The sequence below is a fragment of the Vespa velutina genome, chromosome 2, assembly GCF_912470025.1.
Source record: "Vespa velutina chromosome 2, iVesVel2.1, whole genome shotgun sequence".
In the NCBI taxonomy this organism is placed as follows: Eukaryota; Metazoa; Arthropoda; class Insecta; order Hymenoptera; family Vespidae; genus Vespa; species Vespa velutina.
This window is the reverse complement of record NC_062189.1, coordinates 4,176,758-4,196,809: the sequence shown is the minus strand read 5'-3', so window position 1 is coordinate 4,196,809 and position 20,052 is coordinate 4,176,758. Positions and strand designations below refer to the sequence as shown.

Below are 20,052 nucleotides of genomic sequence, written 5' to 3'. Positions count from 1 at the left end.
CCGGCACAGAATATCGTTTCGACTTCGTGAAATCGATCGGTTTCGTAGACGATGAGAGAAAGAGAGAGAGAGAGAGAGAGAGAGAGAGAGGGAGAGAGAGAGAAAGAGAATGATAGATTCCGAACGGTCGCTCGACGATGAGCACGAGGCAGCGCATTTAAAGGCATCCCTTATCGTTTCATTCCCTTTAAAAGGGACGAGAGTACCTCTTGCAAAAAGAAGAACTCTTTGATATCGTAAACACACGATTTGTCTTCGAACTTTTGCCATCTCCTTCGTTTTTCTTCTCTCCTCGATTGATCTCTCGTCGAGGATTTTCAAGTAAGACACTAGAACCATTCACCGAACGAACCCACGGCAAACGTGGTAGAAGAAGACCGAGCGATAGAGTTACGCCGTGTAAAACAACGAGAACGAAACGGACGATGCTCGGACACGAAATTAATCTCGTACTCCCACGCAGAATTATAAGAACGTCGATGTACATACGTATACGAACCATTAAATATATGCACGTATACAAAACACACGTAGGATACGCCTCCGATAAAATTTCCTTCCAAGAGCACACTGCACGTTGTTTATAATCGAAAAGAATTTTTGCCTTTTTATTTTCCTTTTCTTCTCTTTCCTTTTCTTCTTTCTCCTTTTTTTCCTTTTATTTTTTCTTTTCGTTCTTTTTTTCTCTTTTCCCCCTTTTTTTTTTCTTTTCTTTTTCTTTTTTCTCGTTTCAAATGAACGTACCGAAGAAGAATAAAGACGATCGAGAAAATTGAGAAATAAGAGAAGAATGTATTACGAAGTTATTGCTTTTGTACGAAACGAGGAGAGCAGCGTATCTCGAGAGAGGGTTGACACGCGTTGAACTGGCGAAGTTCCGATCGGTCTCTTCGAACCGCTCGTCGTTTTCCCCTTCGATACTTCGAACGGGAGCACTCTCATCTTCCTCCCTACCACCATCGACAGCGATACAGTCACCCAACCCTCCCACCGTTTCTCGCCTTTCGCGGAATTCCGGAATTCCGCGCGTCACTAGCTCCACCTTGTATTACCCCTCCGCGAGAGGCGCGAAACCGTTTTTCGAACCCCGCCTAGTAGTTTGACGGAACTCGATAAGAGAGAGAGAGAGAGAGAGAGAGAGAGAGAGAGAGAGAGAGAGAGAGAGAGAGAGAGAGAGAGAGAGTGAGAGAGAGAAAGAGGGAGGGAATGAGGGGGGTTAGAGGGGATGGTGGTAAAAGAGAGACTTAGCAATGGGATAGGGGGTGGTAGAGGGGTAGTTGGTGGAGGGGAAGAAAGATCGCGCGGAAAAAGCCGAGCAGGCGCGAGCCACTCGCTCTTTTTCCCACTTCTTTCGCGATGCAAACACGCCGCGCGCCGTAACTCCGCCCCCATTCGATGAATCTCCCCCACTTCTCTATGCCACTCGGCAACTATTTTTTTCCATAGATTTTCCGTCGAGCGTCGCCGTGAATACGAAAGAAAGATAGACGCGTGTCGCGCCAGCTGGCGCCACCGACTATATTCATCGCCATCTGTCGGCAGTTGCTAACCCGATACGCTCGATCTCGTTGACTATAACGTTATGTTTCTTCTTTGGTATTCCGTCGACATTTTAATTCTATGATTGATAATAAATTATAAAACGTGTAATTTATCTCTCTCTCTCTCTCTCTCTCTCTCTCTCTTTCTTATTTCGTATTTGTGTATATTGTTTCTATGCTTCTTTCACTTTTTTTCCCGTCTTTTTCATTTTGATTATGTCATTGGATCAATGATATTCTATAAAAATAATGCAAATGTTAATAAGAATTTTTAATTTTTCTGTAGAAAATATGTACATGTACGGAAGTAATAATTAGGAGACTGGTACACACAGAGAATGTACATCATCCCCATATAAATTGCAGTTTCCTAAGAAGCTCGCATACCGATGTTTGATACGCGACAAAATTGGGGATGAAATTCGTCGATAAGAGCGTGATCTGCAATTTTACCGCTTACCGACGTAACATTTAAACGTCCCCGAAAGACTGCGTGCTAGTGACATCTCCCGGTGGGTAGTTTTCTTGAAAAATTGCAGTTTTCTAAAAAAAGTATGGTTACAGTGATGATCGAGTGACGACGAACCCGTTAAAATTTTTCATTTTCGATCCAATATGAAGGAAAAATTAATTATTCGATAGAATAAATAATATTTCGTAGATATAGTTTTTCTGTTTTTTTTTCTTGTTTTTTTTTTTGTTTGTTTTTTTTTTCTTTAACAGTATGTCGATAAGGAAGGAGTCTGTTAGGGGTGAGTTTCAATTAAATCCTTCGTATGGCGGTAGATTTTCAAAACTTCGGACTAATTTTTAATTTTCATGGTTCTTCAAAATGAAAAGTTCCAGTTGAATCAAGAATTATGAAAAATAAAGAGGGTATTTATCTTTTCTGGGTCTGTTAACTCGTAAATGTTAATTCAAGCCACTTTCTAAGAAATAGTAAAATACTTCGTATTTTTAATTACGCTTCGCGTAACTTCAACAAGCGAGTCTTTAAAGCATCAAGTTGGTTATTCGTGTAGATAGGAAAGACGATGCCGCTTACGATCATCCCTCCGATTTTTCTGCTTCCGTACGCTGCTTCGCGAATAAGAAATCTAATTCGAGCCGCGCGAGTTCGAGTTCATTAAAGACACGCCTTGTTTGCGTGCCGCCAGAAGATCGCTTCGCATTCCGCAAGAAAGATAGAGAAACAGAGAGACAGAGAGAGAGAGAGAGAGAGAGAGAGAGAGAGAGGGAAAGAGAGAGAAAGACGAAAAGAGAAACAGAGAAAGAGAAGGAAAAGTACGACGAGCATTGAGGCTGCGGTATAAAGCGGCATAACGCACAAGTGACCACCGGCACGGTGATAATTATTACGCCGCAGCCGATAAAGATCTTTTCCTTCGTTGCTAACAATTACGCGTGTGGGATCGCAGCGGCCATTACCGCCAAGAGAAAACGGGGCACGTTTACGCTTCCGGCAATGGAAAAGAACGGGACAAGACAAGAGGGAACGTCACACTGTCATGGATCTCCTTGGCCGTTAAAAATAAGAGGGAAAAATAAAAGGAAAAAAGACCGAGCGAAAAGACGAACTTCTACGAACTGCCGTTTTACGAGAATGCACAGCGATCAGAGATAAGAAGTCGCCTCTATTTTTTCCCTTAAACGCTTCATTCTAATATCCGTGATGATACTGATGTTAATCTTAAAAAGTAATTATTAATAATTAAATAGAAATATGAGAGTATCATCGAGATTCATATGGAGATATTTAGGTATAATGTAACAACGATCGAAGGATCGTTCATCGGAGCTTGAATTACGAAAGGGAGAGACGATCGAGGATCGTAAGCGTATTCCAGGAACGACTAATTCAATCTAATGACGCGGGCTTACAAGTCCGATCCGTTGGCCCGATTGGATGCCAACGGCGTTTCGCAATATCTGGAAGGGCATTGGACGAGAGCCACGCGGCACCCCGTTGAAGCGTTCTCGCATAGCCAAGCGTAAGAGCCGTTGGATTACGCGCCGGTAGTCCTGTCGGTAGCCGTAATTGATTTCGTTTAAATAGCTAAACGCATCGATTTTCACCGGCGCCTCGTCTAACGCTCAAGTTGTTGCAAACGATAACAGCCTGAGTGAAATCCGAAATAGATAAGCGATATCTACTCTACTTGAATCACCACTTTTACTAAAGATAAATATTTCTCTCTCTCTCTCTCTCTCTCTCTCTCTCTCTCTCTCTCTCTCTCTTTCCTTTTCTCTTCTAACGGATAAAAAAGAAAGAATAATTCCCCTCGACGAGATCATTCGAGTCCGTCTAGTCAAGCCGACGCCTTCTAAAAGCGGATTTTACGGAGGGTCCCAGATCGTCGAGTCGACCTGCTGAAAGGGGATGATCACGCCCTAGAGTTCCTTTTCTATCAAAAATGACCGGCCCTTCCTGCGTTATTATAAGATTACCAGCATTTTTTCTCTCTTTCCACTTGCCTCATTCTCCACCTTCTTCCTTTCCCTCATCAAACGCAAACTTTTCACGGGTTCGATTACATAGCTTTGCTTTGGGATCCCACATTTTTCCATATATATACCTGAGCCTTACTAGAGAACATTTTTGGCTACCTGAGATCGTTGGGTCTAGATATATATATATATATACACACATATATATATATATATATATATATATATATATATATATCGAAAAGTCAATTTATACCGGCAGATCGATAGAATTTTTATTAAACTTATGTAGGTAGACTTAAGTGACGATGATCTCACGCGATCGCCTAAGGAAAATGACTCGTAACACTCGCAAATGTCAAACGTATGGAAAACGTTTGTATACCTGGCACAATTTCTATCGTGAACGAACAATTTGTATTCTATCAAGTTGCATGCGGCTGGTCTCTCTCTAATTACACGCTGTGTATCGTTCAATAATAGCGATGATTACCTCGACGAGGGCATTACGTCGTTCATGAAGAAGCGAGTTACGCTCTAGCAGAGAATTTAATTGTAGTCGCATCTTTGTGTAAGAGGCATCGATGTGTAGTATTTATGAAGAATAAAAGACAGAACGAAAGAGAAAGAGAGAGAGCGACAGAGAGAGAGAGAGCGACAGAGAGAGAGAGAGAGAGAGAGAGAGAGAGAGGAGTGAGAGAGAAAAGAATGTTCTTAGCATGTTGCAAAAAAGAGTCTCTCATTATGAAAGCCCATAGTCCGTTGTTCGCGTGAAATGAAGTAATCAATTTTATCGCGACATCGCCATTTAAGTATCAACGAGTATGACATGGACGAGTACGAGGAGGACGACGACGAGTTTTTAATACAACGGCCACTAAATTCACCGAACATTCTCAGGCGCCTTTCGCTTTATCTATGATATTTACGATCGTTCGCTAACGGTACGTACCATTCGTTGGAAGATTTTCTTCGGCGGGCTCCGTTACGTTTTACGATCGGTCCACGCGTAGTGGAGACTAGCTTGGAAGCAGCTAGGCGTTATATTGAACGAACGAGAAAATGAGAGAAATAGAAAAAGAAAAATATATATATATATATATATATATGCACATAGTTATGTATATGTGTATACATATACATACACACACACATATATATATATATATAGAGAGAGAGAGAGAGAGAGAGAGAGAGAAAGAGAGAGAGGAGGACGAAACGTTTGCACCACGTGTGTCACGTGTGCTGTGCTGCCAAAGCGCGTGGAAGGCAGCTGGCACAAAACTGACCTGCACCCCGATACTCGTTGCCTTCCTTTCCTATGGTTTTTTTTCCCTCTTCCCCTTCCCCCTCCCGCCCCCCCTGTCTCTCTCTCTCTCTCTCTCACTCGGTCTATCTCTCCCTCTATGCACCCACGCGGCTTGAAGAAAAAAAATTCTCTCCTTTCTTGGCTCTACGATCGGATACCATGATGGAATGAAGGGTACCCAAAACCGGCCCTCAAAAAACTTATCTCGGTTTCTTCGAGGTTAACACTACCACTACGTTCGTTAGAAAAGTATAATCTTCGTGGTGAATAAAGTCTATGATATTACTACGTCGATATTTCTCTCATGCAAGAGAGATGGCTCGTTATATTTACATACATACATACATATATATATATATACATATCTATACTTCCTATTTTCTACCTTCCAACTCGTTATTATGTTCAGAGAATCGAAAGAAGCATCGAACGCATCGGAGGATAGAGGGAGGATAGATAGAAGGATAGAGGGAGGCGAAAGGAGGAAAGATGGCGCATACCGGAAACACGAAAGGGTCGTTACCGTATACGAGTTGCTATCACGAACGGCATACAAACAACGTGCTACGGAAATGTCCCCTTACATACGATTCCTTCTCCTACTCTTCTTCTCTTCTCTTCCATCAACTCTCTCTCTTTCTCTTTCTCTCTTTCTCTCTCTCTCTCTCTCACACTCTCTGTATCTATCTATCTATATCGTGCTCGCTTTCTCTCTACTCAACGGCTAAGATCGTAAAAGTCCGGTTAACAGCCGCGCTTGGCAGACGATCGACGATTTCGAAGCGACGGAAGAGTCCTCCAACGACCGGAAAACGATCCGACACTTTATCGGCTACAAGCTATCTACACAACTTTTTCCCTTTTCTTTTCATTTTTTTTTCTTTTCTTTTTTTTGTTTTTTTTTTTTCTTCCATCGAATTCCTACAAATCTGTTGGATGAAGTTATCTCGGGTATCTATGAATTACCGATAAAAGAAAATTTAAATAAAATAATTAGTCTTATTTAATTAATAAACTTTTTCTCCGCTCTCCCATTTCCGGTTGTAATCGTAGTTATTTTTTGTCCTTTATAAAATTCTAATCAGAGTTTTATTCGTCGATAATGTAATTCTTTTTCTTTTTTTTTTTTTTTTTTTTTTTTTTTTTTTTTTTTTTTTTTTTTTTTTTATTATTCTTTCTTTCTTTTCCTTTTCTTCTTCTGTTTTTTTTTTCTTTTGTTTTTCTCTTATCCCTTTCGAATACTCGTTCGACGGTTTTATTCCGAAGAAAAGAATCTTTCGTAATACGTTTCGAAAGCAAAAGAAGTTACATCGTTTCGAGAAGATCTTCAGGTACAGAAGGAAAGATCGTGGTCGGCGAAGATGGAAGATGTTAGACTGATGTGGTTTAAGATTTAAGAGGCTTTGTGCAACCTCCTCTATCGGAGACGTAGCCGAGTCGTAGTCGAGTCGAATGCATAAACTTCGTTTCATAGGGGGGCCCCTTTTTCTCTAGGGGCCGGACCCAGAAATTGGAGAACGTTCGTTCTCTCTTCCCAGAGAGGGTTGTAGATCCTCGAAGATATCGAAGGCGTAGCGTTACTGCTCTGGGACTGGCAGGTGGATAACGCCTATAATACATGGATGCTGACCGTCTAACGGATCCTTTAGAACGAAAGAGATGCTGCATCTCTTATCTCTATTTTTTCCTCTCTTATTTTTTGTTTTTTTTTTCTTTTTGTTTTTTCTTCTTCTTCTTCTTCTTCTTCTTTCTAAAATTCTTTTACGTCGTTACATGTTTCCAATCTATATTTCATATTAATGCTTATCATTAAATTCTTACGTATTATGTTTTGGAATATAATAGAAGAAATAAAAAAAGAAAAAGGAAAAATAAAAGAAAAAAAGAGAAAAGAAAAAATAAAACAATGAAATCCTAAAGAAAATTCGTCGAAATTAATTCATCCTGATTGTCGAATATTTATTTCGTGGGCATACATGTTCAACGAAATATTCCACGAGTTCTGGTCTAATCTTTCTCAAGAAGAAGAAGAAGAAGAAGAACAAGAAGAAGAAGAAGAAGAAGAAAAAAAAGAAAAAAAAAGAAAAGGAGAAGAAGAAGAAGAAAGAAACAAAAAATTCCAACACGTTGGAAACTCGTTTGAAAAAACGACGACATCGATGTTGCTCTTCGGGAACGATGAAGAGAAGGAGAAGTCCCTCGTCAATGTACATTTACGTAGCGTTCCTTTCGGTCTGTTTTTCTTTTAATTGTGCCAACGCGTTGTCCTAGACACGTTACACAGGTGGATAACGGAATGAGCAAGAGATAAAATGACTAGAGAGGGTAGAAGACGAGAAAGAAGAGAGAGAGAGAGAGAGAGAGAGAGAGAGAGAGAGAGAGAGAAAGAAGACTGGAAGAAAAGGAAAGAAAAAATAAAGAGAAAGTCCCCGCGAGGTTGGCAGCTGTTTCGTCGTGTGTATATATCCTGTACGATACCATAGCACAGCTTTTGTACATCCTGACAATTTTTCCCGCTCACTGTGTCCGGACGATTACGCCGACGACGTCGGGAGAAAGGTTGCGGCGCGAAATTAAATTCCTAACGAATTCCATTACATCTCTCCTCTGCTCCATGGCAGAGCAGAAACTTTGCAGGTTACGAAAGCGAAAGTGGATGGAACCTGGGAGGGAGGTAAAAGAGGGGGATGTTGCAAGTTCCAAGGATGGCAAAAAAGGAGCAATACGCGACTAGCACGGAAGCGGATGTGGCGGCGTCGAAGCCAACGACGCCGGCCGTTGAATGTTTCAATGTTGTAAATTAAACTCTGCAAGAAAATCAAACTATGCTTTACGTTTCTTTTCGATGAACGTTGAGACGTTAACCCTTTATTCGGTCCAAAGTCAAATAAACGAAGATCGAATTATTTATCGTACGAAATGATTAAATTAACGTTGATATATCAATTGAATCTGAAATCTATCTTTATCGATGTCCATTCTATTATCGCATTGAGAAATCAAATGAATTAAGATGAACGACCGATCGATTATTACTTTATCATGATATTTTCGTTAATTAACATTATTCCTTGATAGAATTAACTCGGTAATAAAATTTTCTAATTGGTTTTACTTTGGAACTTTGAATTTGAAAAAAGAAGAAAAAAACATACATACAAGTTTCCGAATAAGTAAGCAAGCAAGCAAGCAAGCAAGCAAGCAAGCAAGCAAGTACGTATATAAGTACTTATGTATGTATTACCCTAAGTATGTATGTACGAGGAAGTATAATATCAAATTATAAGATTATGACAGGTAATAAAGAGGAAATGTAGAAAAGGGAAAAATGTAAATGAGTATATTACATCGATACACCATGGATCATTCTCTTCTTTTTTATTTCTGGTAAAACCACGAGAACGGTTGGTTCTTGGTTACCACGGAAAATTATGCATCCTGACGGTAGCGAGTTATGCAACGGGCGGTCAACGAAGTAGAAGCCACGAACGATAATATGTAGTAGAGCGTTAATGAGTAACGTCGGCGGTAATGAGTAATAAAGGCATTCTTTTGCACTATTTCACCTTTCTATGAAGTCCATCGTCTCTCTTTCTCTCTCTCTCTCTCTCTCTCTCTCTCTCTCTCTCTCTCTCTCTTTCTCTCTCTTCCTTCCTTTCTCCGTGTCGATAAACCTTATAATGGATTGCCTTCGAGAAGATGGCTCGATCCAAAAGGATGCAACCTTTTAAATGATACTAATCCTTGTTAAAAGGTATACCTTGTATTATACTAATATCACCCATTATTTCTCCGACAAAATTTATCCGATTGTTATTTATGAATGTTATTCTTTTAAACAAATCAACAAATCATTTGACGCAGGTAACATAAGATTATTTTAACAAGTGGATTCGTGGAAACTTTAATTCGATTTAAAAAAATGGCGATATGTTAAAGTAATCTTAAAACTATGATTAATCGAACAAATTTTCTTGATCAACGAAAAAATTCAAAACTGACCGAGGAACGAAGTTATCAAAGAAAACAAAAAAAGGAATGCCTACACGAAGGAAAAGGAGTTGCCTATCCGGGAACATAAAATCCAATGGAAGAAATACTTGATGTTGTCGTCGTTGTCGTTGTCGTCGTCGATATCCTGCTGTACGGACTCATAAATTACATCCCTCTCGGTAACCTCGGTTACCACGGATTTGAACTTTGTTGCTACTGGAAATGTTCCGCATACGTACACGATAGTTCGAACGAAGCCTACGAACGATACAAGAACAAGCTTTGGTTTTGCTATCGAGCACTGTCTCTTTTTCTCTCTCTCTCTTTCTCTCATTTTGCGTGGATTCTAGTAATAATAAATGACACTTTGAGAAATAGAGAATAACGTGAAATATAATTTTACTTAATAGAAGTATGTAAAAATAACGCAAATGAATAACGAAAGGGAGGCGAAGAAAAAAAAAAAATATATGCATCCTGTGGTAATCATAATTTTTTCAACGAAATCCGGTATTTATCTTGAAGACGTTGAAAAATGAAAGATACGGCTAGTTGTGTCGATTGAAGAGGACTGGTAGTTCGAAAAGAAGAAGAAGAAGAAGAAGACGACAACGAAGAGGACGACGACGATGAAGAAGAAGTCGTAAAATGTAAACGCCGGATGTACGTAAGTTACATCAGTTCTAACGACCGATCGTAAAGAAGCCGACGGCGTATCCACAAGGTATTGACATTTATTTAAATATCTCCATCTGTTTCAGTGTAAAATGGCAAGCGTGATACGACAAGCGATATTAATAAAGGACGGAATTAATTCTATGCAAAATGCAATGCATTTTAAAACCATATATCGTACAAATAATGACACTGAAAAAATTTATTAGTTCAATTAACATTTAATCACCCTCTCTTTCTCTTTCTCTCTCTCTCTCTCTCTATATATATATATATAGAGGGTGATTTATTATTAATATTGTCATAAAGATGAATTAAAATAATTTTTCTCTTCATCGAAGGTTCGTCTTTCATCATCAACTAAATCGAATTATCTCATCCCCTATTGATAGTAGAATGGAAGGATAATTCTTTCTTCAACGATTAGAGTTATGCTATAGCTTGAGGGATTTATAACGATAAACTAGTGATCTTTAATGAATCATGTGTTGTAACATTGACGTTATATCACAAATGATTAAAACACTGTTACATACGATATCCATTGATATCGCATATATGTCATTGGAGATATTCATACATACGTCGACACATCTTGGAAAATTATTATCGATCAAATGATAATATATATATGTTAATTTATGAATTAATCATTAAACCGGCCATTCTCTTCCTGATTTTCATATTTCTTTCTTTTTTTTTTTTTTTTTTTTTTTTTTTTTTTCTTTCTTTACAACTTTTCTCGTATCTACTTATCAAATACCATTTTACCCTTATGTAAATATACATTATAAATTATTACTTGAAATAAAAAAGAAAAGAAAGAAAAAGTAAGAAAAAGAAGAAGAAATCGTGCAAGAAGATTATTAAAAAGTTAACCATGGAACTGCTCGATGAAGATCGTCACGGAGATTAATGGAAAATCAAGCGAAGTAATAGACCGAGGCACTGACTATTTGTCAAGCCATACTGTTTGTCGATCCTTCCACGATCTCGAGGTCGATCGAAATGGAGATAAGTTCGGTTACTAATTGCGCTATTTCGTAAGGATAAAAGGATAAGTAATTATTAAATCGTTCTATACTTTTGCAAATGATTCGCACCTTAACCGGTCTTAATCTCTACTAAGAAATTAAACAACATTTTCCCTTCCATTTCGTTATAATGGCTTCATGACACGTTCACTGACTTTTTATACGTTAGATACAAATAATGACCACGTTAAATAGACTTTCAGATATGATTACTTTCCAGTCATTTGCAAGTACCATTTGGAAGTTCCACGTCTTTTGCAAATATTCTTCATGAACGATCTTGTCATTTCGAAATAGAATTACGTGGTAAATCGAGACGTAGTTTGGACGTTTCTATTATACCTAAGCGAACCTTAAATCTCTCTCTCTCTCTCTCTCTCCCTCCCTTTCTCTCTCTCTCTCTTTTTCTCTGAGATTGAAATACGTTTCTTACGAGCGGTCATTATAATAATCGAGTCTCGTAAAGTACTTAACGATTCCGTACGCCACGTCAAACCGACAAATCGTGTTTTAATAGAATCGTCGTCGCGTAATTTAACTCGTTGAGGAAACACACGGGATCATAGACATTGTATCATGTTACGAAGGAAAGCAATAGGCTACGCGTAAGAAAAAAAGTGTAAAAAAGTATTTGCATTAGAAACAATGGCTGCATTTATCTTTTCAATCCCCGTGTACGTTATGTACACGTTGTACTTTCTTACGTTGTCCCGAACACTTTCCTTCCCTTCCCTTCCCTTCCCTTCCCTATCCTTTTCTCTTAAGATTATCGATAAGTGTTACATCGGCGTAAATTTTTTTCTGTGACACTTTACAACGATTCTTCGGTTTATGATAAATATCGTTATTACGTATAAATATATATAAAAAAAAAAAAAAAAAAAAAAAAAAAAAAAAAAAAAAAAGAAAAAACTTCATATATACTTGAAAAGGTTATAATATTTAATCTAATCTAGATTCAATTTCTCAGAAACTATCGTGAAAAACGTGATAATCCTAATCTGAATTTTTCAACATAAATTCGAAACATATGCGTTTTCTCGAAGATATACGCGTAAGATTAGTTTACTCGACATGTATTCGGCTATGCGAACTCGCGCTAACTCGTATCGCTATGCAAGATATTCGACACACCCTCATAGAGACCGAGCTCTTATTTATCGTCCCTCCTCAGGAGTGGCGCACGATCAGCTCGTCGTCTCGTTCCTTGGCGATTTCTTTCAAAGATTTATCAATCCTTCGATTACGTTGGCACGCCGATGTCGACGTGCTCGTAGCTTCTTGCTTTTCTTAGTAAGTTGAGAGCCGGCCGGTAATAAGGAGCCCTCTCCTCTCACCATGGAAGCGAGCGAGGTCGACGGTGCTTTATGGGGGTCGCGTTCCCACTTGTGCAACTGCTTCATAGTTAAAGTGTTACACGGATGCATATAAGCGACTCTCTCTCTCTCTCTCTCTCTCTCTCTCTCTCTCTCTCTCCCTCTTTTTCTCTATCCATCTATCTATCTTTATCTCTATCTCTTTTACCCTCTCATTCTGCTACACTCGTTATACTTTCTAGCCACAACTTCGTCCTTTACGTTTCTCTATTTATCTTTCATTACTTCCTTTACCTCGCCCTTTTCACACGACTCTCTCCCTTTTTTTGTCTGATCCTTCTCTAGCTTTTACATCTACCTCCATCCTTGTCCTTTTTTCTTTCTATTTCTTTATTTCTATTTTCAATCTTTTATTTCAATTTTTTTTTCTGTTTTTTTTTTTTTAATATTTTTTTTTTGTTTTTCGTTTTTATTTTATACTACATTTTGTACTTTTATATCAAATGTAAATTTATATATTAACATTATTCTTCTATAAATTCTTTCTTGTACGTTTTATGGAATATATCGAAGGAGTAAGTATTCCCGCTACCATTTCTATTTTAATAAATGAATCTGAGTTATATCCCGTTCGCTATTTCACGCAATACGATTCTAACTCTCACAAGCGATTCGATTAAATTTGTACTTGTAGTAAATCAACGAGGAACCTCCCGGCAAACTAAACTTAATTCAATATTTATCAGAGGTGTACGCCCGTTCGAGTTGAACGCGACCGAACAGATTTGTGTTTCGCTATCGAATATCGCAACGTCCGTTTAACGGTGTATTTATGTACGATAAGCAGAAAACCTAGCGACATTAAAGCTTATTAACGTCGTGACATTGATCGATTATATTCTTGGAAAGACCGAGTTCTTACTCATTTATAATCTAATGATAATCCTGCACGTTTATATTTTATAATAATTACGTCGTCACAATTAATCTCGAATTATTCGCAATATATGATTCTATAATTAACATTGATTCAGATAAATTCGTTCGTTGAATTTTCATGAACTTTTTTAATATTCTAAACACGTGAGCTCTCTTTCTATAAACATAAAAATAAAAAAACTGAATGATTAAATACAAATAGATCATAATAAATAATTAAATATGAGGAAAGGAGGAGGAGGGGGGGGGAGGAAAAAAAGAAAAAAGAAAGAGAGAGAGATAGGCGGCTTAGGAACAATACTCGGCGACTTTATCGTTTATTAATCGTGTGACTGTGATCGATTATCTCGAGCGAGAATAGCCATTTCCACGCAGAGGATAGCAATTACGACCGGTTCCGCAAAAGGTATTATTAGGTGTGCCCGCCTTCTTAAAACCGTATGTTCGTTAAGAGGAGAGCCTACTTGCGCTTAGGAACTTACAAGAGTAATCGTCGGGCTGACGACAACTTTAACGAATCGATGAGTCAGCCTGCCTCGATTTTCTCTCCTTTGCACCCGCCTGAATTGATTTATAAAGTATTAATTGTAGGGACGAAACGTCGAACATTCGTGGCAAATTGAAATCGGCAAAAAAACAATCATATATCACTTTACATATTCCCCCTTTACATATATATGAGATGATGAAAATTAATAATGTTACCCTAAATTATTTGGATTGAAAGAGAAACGAAGATAAAGATAGATAAATAAAGATAGATAGATAGGTAAAGAGAGTGCATTTACGATTGAAGTTGCGAGAAATTACGTTCGATCGATTTATCGAATGAGAAACTTTCTTTGCTCGACTCATAAATATACGAGAAGATTGATTTTCCTTCTTGAAACGGCCATAAGTAGAGACTCTCATTTCGCGCGACACGCTCGATTTGCATTAGATTTCGATATGGACACCTTGAAACACCTGAATCCCTAAGAGGTCTTGCGTTCTATTCCATTCTCTTCCTCCTCCTTCCTCTCCCCTTTCTAGATCTATTTCCGCTCTAAATGAACGGTAAGAATATAATTAAATGCAGTTATTAGCTGCCTACCGGTTAGTAAAAAAATCGATAACTAAAGAGTATATCTCGCATTCGCCGACAGGTTCTAATTACATCGCGAGTGGACTCACTGTGCGGAATCGACGATTCATGCTCTGATTCTCGATGTATATATGTACCTATGTGTATGTGTATACGTGTGTACGCTTATATGTATATGTCTGTACATATGTTGTCATACATAGACAGTTTTAATAAACACAGGTGTACCTCGGCGATGCATTCATCTCGATGAACAGAGAAAAACGTTTCGCCGAATCGTCATCGACCTTGATCGTATTTCAACTCGATACCTCGTTATAGCTAGCGTTACGGTTCAACGCATTGAATCGTTCGATGTTTTCGTTTTATTTTGTATTTTATTTATTTATTTCTTTTTTTTTATCTCTCTCTCTCTCTCTTTTTTCTTTTTTTTTTTTTTTTTTTTTTTTTTTTTTTTTTTTTTTTTTTTTTTTTTTTTTTTAATGATTACCAGTAGTCATCTCAATCATAGGTAGTTCGTATCTTTTTCCTTCTTTTCGTTTCTTTGAAAAATTATCCGGGTAAATAAATAGATAATTTAAATATTTTTGTTGTATCATGTTTTCCTGTTATGAGATAAATTAATAAATAATTTATATAAAGCAAGATATATAGATTCGATAATCGGATAATTATAAACAATTAGAAAATCATTCATATAAATATATTAATTGATGATTTGTAAATTGATTTTTAATCGAAAATATTCTTAAAATTAATTTTTCATTGTCTCGTTAAACGTCCTGACGTTATATTAAAAATATTTTATTTGAATGCATTTAGAATTAACTAATGTTTTGCTTTGCGCATATCTAAATGCATAAATATGGATCGTAGGACGTTCGGCGTTGAAAGATTCTGTCGCAATTAAGTTGTCGTCGTCTCTTGGAAGAACAATCGTCAAGTAGTACGTGTGACAAGTAGGTATGCACGAAGAAACGTACACGTAAGAGTGGACGACGAGGACGATGAGACAAGAATTGACGAAGAGGAGAAATAAAAGGAGAAAAAGAAAAAATAAAAAGAAGAAGAAGAAGAAGAAGAAGAGGATGAAGAAGAAGAAGGAGAAGGAGAAAAAGAAGAAATAGAAGTAGAAGAAGAAGTAACCAAGTCTCAAGACGAACGTCGATACAAATTTCCACGGATGATCCTCCGCCGATCCTGGCATTTATTCTACTTGTCTCTTGACTCGTTTCGAACGATCTTCACGATCTCTCGTAGGTATATAAATCAAGTGGAGGAATAGCGACGGTCGTTCCTCACGGCGACCTTTCGCTCGAGCTAGGCACTCGTTTGCAGAATTTATTGTCTTACGTCGCGGGAAGCTATGTTTATTAGACGCAAGATCAATCCTTTTTCTGTTCGCGATATCGATTCTCATTTCTTCTCGATCTTTGATATCTCAAAAAAGAGAAAAGAAAAGAAAAGAAAGGAAAGAAAGGAAAAGAGAAGAGAAGAGAAGAAAAGAAATGAAAAAGAAAAAAAAAGAAATGAAAGAATAAGTATTTCTTACGATACCGAGGAGGATGGTATATTTTTTTCTTCGGTCTCACGGCTATTCGTCTACGAAATAACAAATTTCGATAGGCATCCTCGAGGATATTAATTATTGAAAAGTCCGATTAAATGATAATCGATAAAATCAATAAGAAATCATTTTCCCTTTTCGATCAATAAAACGTGATTCTCACCTACCGTGAAACTTACGGATTTATTATCATCATCGTATTCGTGTAATTGTAAGTCTCGAAAATTCTAGTATATTTAAGTGGATGCGTTAAGCAGACTAAGCGTCGATATATACCTTCAAATCGATGTTAACCTAGGAGAGGAGTCTTGAGAGAGGTGTGAGGTTAAACGATCGACAGAACGATAAGGCTAATGAGCTGTTACGAGCCTTTCTCTATTTTATTCTCTCCCCCTTTTGCTCGGTGTAGTTAACCTTTATACACTCGCAATTTTCAAAGCCCTTGTTGGACGTCGACTTTCTCCATCTAAGCATCGAGAGTTCGCCTAATTACTGAGAAGTATAAACGGCGAATCTTTGCATATCGTTGAGACACCGTAGCTGGCATCGCCTTCGATTAAATGACTCCTTACATGGACGCTTTTTTGTAATTAATAATAAATCGACTTTAAACGAGTTCTAAACTTAATCGTCGTCAATCTTTTTAACGCTCGTAATATACGCAGATAAAATACTTTTCTAATTGCGCTCGAACGTCGATTATATAAATTCTGTGCTTCGTGCCTTCTCGTTTGATTTTTAAATCGATTAAAAAAATAGAAAAGATGAGGAAAAAAAAGAGAAAATAAAAAAATAAAAGAGAAAACGTTTCGACTTATGTATCTATGTATATCGACAACGTTTCGCTCATTTCAAATTTATTAAGAAAAGTTTAAGTTATCATTGTTTGCTTAATTCATTGTAATCATTAATTTCGTTAGCGAATTAGTACGAGCTTAAAACATTTGACGTAGTATTAACGAACAAAAGCGACAATCCTATTTGGCAAATCTTATTCTTTCGATCTTCTCAATGAATTATATCCCTCGAAAGATACAAATTACAAAAGCTATTTCTTTTGTAATATTTAAGTATAAACGTTTGACTTTAAAAACAATTGATCTCACTCTAATATTATTTGCTTTACACGTTTTATCCTAAAATTATTTCTAATTTAACAATTATTTTCAAATATCGAGATAATTCAAACTTTCCAAAGAGTATCAATAAATCCCTATGGATTACTTTTCTTTCCTCCGTTTCTTTTTTTTTTTTTTTTTCTTTCTTTTTATTTCATACTACTTTCTCATTGACGATAAGAGTTTTCCTCTAATCGTATTCCTCTTGTTTTCTTCGTTGCCGTTCGCGTAACTTTAAAGTAGAAGAGGATAGATAGATGGATAATAAGGGTATTGGAGTAGCAACGGTGCCAGTTAAGTACAACGTGACGCACTTTAAAGCCCGCCAAGATCGATGGGTCATTTCCAATAATTATTTCCGATCACGGCGTGACTTGAAGATAAGCGTATAGATGGGCCTTCCCTATTAGCATAATCACATTATGCCGGTGCATTCTGGCCGCGTGTAGGCCGATCGCGAGTAGGATAAATGAACGTGCCATACTACGAATATGCCACGAAGGAATTCCATCTTACAACCTAGATGCGAAGAGGAGAATAAGAGGGAAGGGAGAGACAAGATGAAGGACGAAAGAGGGAAAGGGATCTCGTATCCTTTCGATAATATCGAAACGAGTCAATTATTGAAATCTTCTTTTTCATCGTTTTTGTCATTACCGCTGCCACCGCCATCGTCTACTTTGTCGAAAAACTTTTCAGTAAAAATACTCTCTTTTTAAGTAAAAATTATTAAGAAATAAAAAAAAAAAAAACGTTGAAGTAATATGAACTCGGTGTATTCGAGATATATTATAAATCTTGAATTATTCCGAGATTGCTGATGAGTATAATTAATACAATTTTCTCTCCCTCTTTAACTGCATCGCTTTATACGGCTAATTGAATACCCTAAGTGGTGAGCATAATCCGTTTCAAGAATCGATTAATGAGACGATGCACTCATTCTCTCTCTCTCTCTCTTATCTATCCATTTATTTTATCGATAAGGATTGTATCTTCTAGCAGCTGGCAGCTATGCACCTACTATAAATGTTAAGAAAAATAATAGTGTGCTCCACTTAATTAAACCCACGTTGATTTTTCTATAAACTATTATATTTTATGGGAAACAGTCCAGCGTATATATATATATATATTTTCGTATAATTCAATTTGAAATTAATTTTTAGTTTTTTCTTTTCTTTTCTTTTTTAAATAAAACAATCTTTTTCTCTTCAAGAGTATAAATGATATTAAATACTTTACAAACTCTAGAGAATAAAAAAAATATTTTATGTTCTAAATAATATAATATACTTCTAAGAATTTTTGATTAAAGTAAGTATAATGTATACAGAGATATCGTAATAGTTCCAGTTCTGTAATTATTCTGTATTTATCTATATCGAGGGAAGAGCTTGACGCCCAATTGATATAATCCTCTTATATCTAGGATCGTCGTAATTTACGATCTCGCGGAATCACCGTTATATTCGGTCAACGTTTGATCATTAAATTAGAATCTCTACTGCTTGCGGTATCTCTTGCTCTTAATTAGTTATCTTCCATATTAGCGCAACGAGTAATTCCATAGTGATTTATGAGTAGCGTGTATTATAAGTATGCGATTGAGTTACGTACTTGAAGGGATTTTCTCTCTCTCTTTCTCTCTCTCTCTCTCTCTCTCTCTCTCTCTCTTTCTCTTCCTATCTATACGATAAGATAAACCAAAGTCCGCAAAACTCATTGCAACGTTGAAATTGAACGACGAGCTGAAACATGTCCATTCCATTCGATATTTTTGCACCGTAAAATAGCGCAGTTTATTGATGCTTCGCGACAAGGCGATAATCGCGACCAAGGCTTTTATATCTTATGGAATATTATGAACGTCTATGGTTTTGGTCCAATGGCCAATAGACTTTTTTCTTTAGACATTATAAACTATGAACGAAAATCTATTTCCATTTGAAGAGTTTTGAGATTTTCTACATGAAAGATGATCCGATCTTGAATGACCTCCAACGCCTTGTTCCGGCACGTGCCTTTATCCTGATGCAATAAGAATTAGTGATGACTGATTTAAACGAACGATATACAAAGTCTACCCACGGTCATTCAAAGATAAGTCGTCCGGTTATAATTTTCTTTCCTCATTCTTTGCTTCTTCTACTTCTTCATCATCTTTCATTCGTAACATCAACTGACAGAGAGAGAGAGAGAGAGAGAGAGAGAGAGAGAAAGAAAGAAAGAGAGAGAGAGAGAGAGAGAGAGAGAGAGATAGATAGAGAGAGACAGAGAGAGAAAGTAAGGTGTCAGCTATCTCGTCGAGCGTAAAGAACCTACGAATCGTTTATCTGATAAATCTCGTAAGTAAAGAACACCTTTGAAAAGCATGCTACCTCGCGCATCATACAACGCCTCGACCATTTTCTTCTGAGCTGTGCCACATCTTCCTACAGCGTGTTGTCCTTTTATTATTAAATGATTGGACACGTGCAACGTGTCGCGCATGAATTCATTGTACATTCTCCATGGATTTACGTCGTTATAACTCGTGAAGATCTTCTCTCAGTATCTCTTCTTAATCTTTGATATACATTAAACTCATTTCTCGAGATATCGTATCGAGATATCTGAACAGCAGGTATCGTGAAATAATAAAAAGATGACGTAAAATTATTATAATGTTTTAAAAAGTTCTTATTTAATATTTTGAAAGTAATCATTTCTGTTTGCAACCAAGTTGAAATCTATTAAATGTCAAATTTAGACACCGCAACGTTCCAATATTAGTATGTCTGAGGAACGTCGACATTTTCTATTAGAAATATGACGATAATAAATTTATAGATGGCGTTTATATATTTTCTTTTCTTTTTTTTCTTTTTTTTTTTTTTTTTTTTGGTTTATAGACGTATACGACGTATGACAAAGATTTATAGGTTTTCCAAAGTATACTTCTTCGAAACCTCTTTCGCATGCCAAAGTCTTTCCTTTCCTCCTCTTTCTCCTCCTCTTTCTCCTCCTCCTTCTTCTCCTCCTCCTT

General features: G+C 37.0%; 1 protein-coding gene and 1 long non-coding RNA gene across 9 annotated transcripts in view; one reads left to right on the top strand and one right to left on the bottom strand.

The window, feature by feature from the left end:
• Positions 1–4,149, bottom strand: part of LOC124946847 — a 16,558-nt gene extending 12,409 nt beyond the window's left edge. The window contains exon 1 of the long non-coding RNA XR_007100206.1: positions 1–4,149. This exon is cut by the window's left edge and continues 3,270 nt beyond it. This is a non-coding gene — a long non-coding RNA (uncharacterized LOC124946847).
• Positions 1–20,052, top strand: part of LOC124946845 (UPF0489 protein C5orf22 homolog) — a 447,955-nt gene that overhangs the window by 349,032 nt on the left and 78,871 nt on the right. The window lies entirely within an intron of this gene.